The sequence below is a fragment of the Procambarus clarkii genome, chromosome 71, assembly GCF_040958095.1.
Source record: "Procambarus clarkii isolate CNS0578487 chromosome 71, FALCON_Pclarkii_2.0, whole genome shotgun sequence".
Taxonomy (NCBI): Eukaryota; Metazoa; Arthropoda; class Malacostraca; order Decapoda; family Cambaridae; genus Procambarus; species Procambarus clarkii.
The window spans coordinates 29,732,372-29,739,836 of record NC_091220.1 but is presented as its reverse complement, the minus strand read 5'-3'; positions in this window follow the sequence as shown (position 1 = coordinate 29,739,836).

The following is a 7,465-nucleotide window of genomic DNA, read 5'->3' as shown; positions in this document are numbered from 1 at the left end:
CATTCAGCACGGGTTCATCCCGCACTCCCTCGGCCCTCTGGTCCTCGAACATCACTAAAGCGACGTGTCCCCGCTGCTTAGGACGTCTGCATTCCCGCGCGACGTGTCCGGTTATTCCGCAGTTGTAGCAGCGACCCCTCGGCGGAGACCATCCGCCACCGCTCGCCTTAGCACTGCCTCCAGAGACCGTCACACCCTGTGTCTTTCCCGCCTCACTTGTCGTTTCTTTCCCTGCAGTAACAGTTCCCGAGCTCTCAGCTTGGTTCTCCCCTATCGGCTCTACAACACCTTTTGTTCCTCGGGTGTTCCAACTTGAGAAATGGGATTTGGGAGAACTCGCTCCTGTCCTCCATCCATCCGTCCTTCTATAACTCCGATCGTTTCCGACGTATGCGGGCGGTCGGTTCTGTCCCTCCCGGCGTGGGCGTAGGGCTTCTTCTAGCATGTCGGCCCGGTCGGCTGCGGCCCTCAGGTCCTTTATGTCCGCCTCCTTTATCCTCATCCTGATCTCCGGAGAGAGCACGGACATAAACTTTTCCATGGCCATTAGTTCCTTGACCTCTTCGACCGACCTTGCTTCTTCAGAGTCCAGCCACTTAAGGAGCTTTCTTTCAATGTCCCTCGCCGTCTCCGCATACGATTTTCCTGGCAACCGGGTACATTCTCTAAACCTCTTTCTGTAACACTCTGGCGTGAGCTTAAAGGAACGGAGCACAGCTCGTTTTACCGCATCGTAGTTAGTGCATTCTTGGAAGTCGAGCATGGTGAAGGCTTGGCGAGCTTCCCCTGTGAGCCTCCCTTGGACCAACTCCGCCCACTCTGCCCTCGGCCACCTCTTCATAGCAGCAACTCTCTCAAAGTGATCAAAGAAACTTTCGGCTTCACTAGGCACAAAGACCGGCAGGTCTCGTTCCCTCACTCGTCGGTCTTCCTGTGGCGGAGCAGGGGCACCTAGTCCCAGTTCAGCTCGCTTCAGCTCCACCTCCTGGTTGGCTTCTATTTCCATTTGTCTCAGCCTAACTTCTTGCTCTCGTTCTTCCCTGCGTAGCTGTGCTTCTCGTTCTTGCTCTTCCCGGCGCAGCTGTGCTTCTCGCTCTTGCTCTTCCCGGCGCAGCTGTGCTTCTCGTTCCTCACGCTTCGTCTGTGCTTCTCGCTCCTCACGCTTCATCTGTGCTTCTCGCTCCTGTTCTTCCCGGCGCAGCTGTGCTTCTCGCTCCTGTTCTTCCCGGCGCAGCTGTGCTTCTCGCTCCTCACGCTTCATCTGTGCTTCTCGCTCCTGTTCTTCTTTGCGCTGCTGTGCTTCTTCTCTCCTCAGCTGCGCTTCTGCTTCTCGCTCTTCTTTACGCTGCTGCGCTTCTCGCCCTTCTTTGCGCTGCTGTGCCTCTGCTTCTCGCTCTTCTTTGCGCTGCTGTGCCTCTCGCTCTTCTTTGCGCTGCTGTGCCTCTAGCTGCAGCTTCATTATTTCCAGCTTAATGCTGTGCCTGCTGCCGCTGGATCCCCTGCTGCTTCCACCAATACTCAGGTGTTCACCCTCACTGGCAGGTGTTTGGGGCCGTTCCTCCCCCAAAGCTTCGTCTCGAGCCTTGAGCTGAGCCATTATCTCTAGTCTTCTTTCACCAACTCTGGCAGATTTCAGCTTTATTCCAAAATGATCCGCTATAGCCTGTAACTGTGCCTTGGTGCACTCTTCCAGCACCTGTTCGTCTCTAGAGTCAATAAACCTGGTTACTTTATCATCCTCCATCTTGTGCTATGAGTGTTAACCTGCACCTGATCTCTAACACCACTGCCAAGTACCACTGCAACCTTTGCTCCGATCTATATCCTGGCAAGGTCGCCAATGTTGGGGGTTTCACCTCTCTATTATTCTCTACCCTTACTCTGGGGTGAGCAATGGTTACGCTCAAGGTAACTCACCGTAGCCCTGCGGGTCTTCCCTCGATCCTCACGGCGCCACTGCACGCCAGGAGAGTCTCCCAGTCAATCTTAACGGCCTCTTATTAAGAAAGAGTGAGAACACGACTCGTTCACCTCGACTGTCGTGTGCCCTCCCCAACAATAGGGCTCTACGGTTAAACACAAGATCGCCAACTGGTGTTTAAGGTGGCCAGTAACACCCTCAGTGGACTGGTGTATTCAGTGGTAGCCTTGGCAAGGTCACACTCAAAGATCAGGAATCAGGCAGGTACTTGTTGTTATCACTCTATGTTTACCAGTATCATATAGCCACAAGATCAATGGAGGGGATGATAAAAACACCAAGAGAGTTTTGTATTTTACTTAAAATGGATGAAAGATGTCACAAAGCCACACAATAATCTATAAATCAACTGATCCTGACGCGGCTGGTAATTCCCACGGATATTATGCGATCATCAGGGGGCAACATCTCCCCCCCCTCATCAAGTGTCAAAAACCAGCTGATCGCGTGGCCTCTCCGCGCGAACTTTGCTTGTTTTCTAGATTCGCTGTTTCGTTAAATTCTCCAATATTACTAGAGACTCGCACACTCGATATTGGCACAAATAAACCGAATTACTTAGTTACACTGTACTCAGGCTCAAACAGTCTTTTCTACAATCAATTCTACAATGATTCACTGTAATGGTCTTACACTGTTATTTATCCAACAATATATTATGAAATATTAACACTGGAGTTTTCAGTACTTTCTCTCGTGGGCGATAACGCAATAATTCACTGTGCTCACAAATGATTATTCACTGAATGAACATAGACATATATATGGTATATAAATCAATCATCAATACATGGAAAATAATTAGTTTCTGGGCACATAGCCTAACCTCCAAATACTGGCATAATATTACATATAATTTACCACTATATGTTCATATCAAAATCTATAGAAAGATATACACAACACAGTAAATTTATCACTGGTTCCTGGTGTCTGTACACACCAATAATCAACATGAATATTACAAGTACTCTTGATAGTACTGTCTAGCACACTGGTGCTTTACCATGACATAGGTGAGACTTGCTCACGACATATAAAATCTTCAGGCTAGATAATATAGCCGAATAATATAGCTAACTAAAGGGGAATGGGGAGGGAACTAGAAACACCTACTTCACCCTATCCTCCGATGAGAGTCGAGATGTAGCTCCTGGTCCTCGTGTCGGGAACGCCCCCACACTACACGTCGTCGTGTCCTACCAGAGCCTCTCGTCGTCCCACCGTTTAGCGCGTCGTCTCCGTGCCTCCTCACTGCAGGTCCGTCCTCCTCCTTGACTTCTTGAAGGTTGGAGTCGGTCTCCTGGCCGTCGTCTTCTCCCAGCAACGGCTGTCGCCTACGTCTCAGCTACAGTCGTCCGGTTCCCCAAATAGTCCTCTCTTCCTCAGCTACCCAGTGGCTCTGTCAGCCACTACGCTGTCACGAACTGGTGAATTGCCACAGACGTCAACATACGTCACTGCACGGCTTCACTGCTACTGGCACAGTACCTGACTGGAGCACTTGTTGCTCAAATAACCGTCAATTCCCTCTTCTGGTTCAACACATGAACTAGGGAAGACTTCTCAGAGTACTGGCGAACTTCCGATGACGCGTAAATCCACGGTAGTGGGAAACAGCTGTCCGACAGATAGGACCACTCGTCGCACGTCCGACCTCTATGACGTGTCGTGACTGACTGATGGCGCCAGCCCGGCGCGCTGGCCGGACCCCCTTCCTTCGTGACGTCACTTTTACTATGGGAGGTTTTCATTGGCTCCCGGTGCCACACTGCTGTCGGTGACCAATCCGGTGCCACTGACGTCACACGGTTTTGGCGGGAGATCAGAGAAGTAGGCGCCATCTTGGCTCCCTAAAGGGCCTAAACCACAGGCCAAAATATTACTATTTCACAAATTTCTCGGCTCTCCGAGAACACTTCACTCTCTCCCATATATCAAATTGTAGCCTGCAACGTAGAGAACGCTTGGGAAAAGTAGACATGACTCTTACTGCAGGCGTGGGAGAATTATAAGGGGGGGAACTCCGTCACAATATATATATATATATATATATATATATATATATATATATATATATATATATATATATATATATATATATATATATATATATTTATATTTATATATATATATATAATATTTTTTATTTTATTGTTTTATTTTTTAAAAATGTTATATTTATAAATATATATGTATATTTAAATATTGATATATACTTGTGGGTCCAGGAGGCCATCTGTGTCCCCTCAGATGGTCTCCCTTATCACAGTTTGTGTCTATGGATGTCTGTCTGTGTGTGTGCTTATCCTTGTGAGTGTCCGTGTGAGTGTGTGAGAGTCCGGTTGCGTGTGTGTCCGGTTATGCCTGTGGGTCCACGAGGCCATCTGTGTCCCTTCAGATGGTCTCCCTTATCACAGTCTATGGGTGTGTGTGAGTGTGAGTGCCCCTGTGACTGTTCGGGTGAGGGTTTGTGTGTGAGTGTCCGGGTTTATGTGAGGTTTGGTTCCAGGAAACATCCTTCCCCTCCCCCTCCCCATATCTCCTCCCTTATTCCCACCGTGGGTTCGAATCCCAGGTGATTAGACCTGCCCTAAGTCCATGGATCCAAGGTATCCATCCGTGGGCCCAACGGATTTCACCCCTTCCTCACTTTCCAAGGGCCAGGTGAATTCCAGCTATCCAGGAAACCTGTCGAAACAGAGGCAGCTACAGCAGGGGACACACAAATATTTGTGCCCTGCAGTTACACACCCGTTCCGACAGGCTCGATCGCAGTCTATCCAGATGAGAACACGTTCTTTTCCGACTAGACCACGCTGGAGTCGCTGTATGTCTCAAATTTGGTTCCTTTATTTATAGTTAGTATTTTTGGTGTATTAATTGATTTGTTTTAATTTTTTAATGACTTAGGTAGAGTGATTTGGGGAGTTGGGGGGGAGGTCGGGTTGTGTGTGTAGTGGATTGTACGAGATCGTGGTTTGTTAGTATTTATCTAGTTGTGTTCACCTAGTTGTACTTGCGAGGGTTGAGCTCTGCTCTTTTGGCTCGCCTCTCAACTGCCAATCAATCAATCAATTATTAACTAATAAAAAAAAAATCCACACACACACACACCCAGGAAGCAGCCCGCAACAGCTGTCTAACGCCCATTTACATATTTACTGCTAAGTAACAGAGGGCATCAGAATGATAGAAACTCTGCTGATTTCCGTTTGTGCCGTCACCGGGGGATCGAATGAGCTAGGATTACGAGTCGGGAGCGACGTCCACTCAGCAATAAAGCCCCCTAGTTTGTGTATTGGTGCAAAAGATAATTTGGGAGAGGTTAAGGGAAAGGAATGACGTTTGGTGGCCTTGAAAGCTCTGGAGGGGAGGGGGGTTGCCAGTTATAAATTAAAATTTTTATTTTTTAAGATAGGATATATAAGCAAAAGACGTTGCGAGATATAGTAAGAAAAGTGTTTCTGACTGAAGTTAGGTACTGTGTGATTGACTTGTATGTTAGGAAAAAGAATATTTATTAGAAACTTAGATAATCTTTAGAAATGTTTCTTCGCAAATAGTTGCAAATTATTGTGTGAAAAGCCTATGGTTACCGTACCTTAAACAAACACTCGTGAGCACAATTAGTCCACGGGATTCAGAGAGAGTGAGAATGAACAGCGAAATAGTAACACAAAATGTGACAATGAGGGGAAACTATGTCATTCAAACGTTAACCATATAAATTACAGTAACACTTACTGAGCGTCCACATACATATTCCAATCAATTTATGTTAACCATTTTAGGGTTGGTTAGGTTCGGTTATATATCTACATTAGTTTTAACTCAAATGAAAAGAACTTAACTCATACATAATGAAATGAAAAGTTTTATCATTTCATAAGAAAAAAATTAGAGAAAATATATTAATTCAGAAAAACTTGGCTTATTAGGCAAAAAGGGCCTTGCATAGTAGGCTGAGAAGTGCGTTCTGGCTACTAGGTACGACATATATAGTTAGTATTTTATATATATATATATATATATATATATATATATATATATATATATATATATATATATATATATGTCGTACCTAGTAGCCAGAACTCACTTCTCAGCCTACTATTCAAGGCCCGATTTGCCTAATAAGCCAAGTTTTCCTGAATTAATATATTTACTATAATTTTTTTCTTATGAAATGATAAAGCAACCCTTTTCTCTATGTATGAGGTCAATTTTTTTTTATTGGAGTTAAAATTAACGTAGATATATGACCGAACCTAACCAACCCTACCTAACCTAACCTAACCTATATTTATAGGTAAGGTTAGGTTAGGTAGCCAAAAAAAGCTAGGTTAGGTTAGGTTAGGTAGGTTAGGTAGACGAAAAAACATTAATTCATGAAAACTTGGCTTATTAGGCAAATCGGGCCTTGAATAGTAGGCTGAGAAGTGCGTTCTGGCTATTAGGTACGACATATATATATATATATATATATATATATATATATATATATATATATATATATATATATATATATATATATATATATATATATATATATATATATATATATATATATATATATATAATATTTTTTATTTTATTTATTTATTTTTTAAAAATGTTATATTTATAAATATATATTTATATTTAAATATTGATATATACCTGTGGGTCCAGGAGGCCATCTGTGTCCCCTCAGATGGTCTCCCTTATCACAGTTTGTGTCTATGGATGTCTGTCTGTGTGTGTGCTTATCCTTGTGAGTGTCCGTGTGAGTGTGTGAGAGTCCGGTTGCGTGTGTGTCCGGTTATGCCTGTGGGTCCACGAGGCCATCTGTGTCCCTTCAGATGGTCTCCCTTATCACAGTCTATGGGTGTGTGTGAGTGTGAGTGCCCCTGTGACTGTTCGGGTGAGGGTGTGTGTGTGAGTGTCCGTGTTTATGTGAGGTTTGGTTCCAGGAAACATCCTTCCCCTCCCCCTCCCCATATCTCCTCCCTTATTCCCACCGTGGGTTCGAATCCCAGGTGATTAGACCTGCCCTAAGTCCATGGATCCAAGGTATCCATCCGTGGGCCCAACGGATTTCACCCCTTCCTCACTTTCCAAGGGCCAGGTCAATTCCAGCTATTCAGGAAACCTGTCGAAACAGAGGCAGCTACAGGAGGGGACACACAAATATTTGTGCCCTGCAGTTACACACCCGTTCCGACAGGCTCGATCGCAATCTATCCAGATGAGAACACGTTCTCTTCCGACTAGACCACGCTGGAGTCGCTGTATGTCTCAAATTTGGTTCCTTTATTTATAGTTAGTATTTTTGGTGTATTAATTGATTTGTTTTAATTTTTTAATGACATAGGTAGAGTGATTTAGGGAGTTGGGGGGGAGGTCGGGTTGTGTGTGTAGTGGATTGTACGAGATCGTGGTTTGTTAGTATTTATCTTGTTGTGTTCACCTAGTTGTACTTGCGAGGGTTGAGCTCTGCTC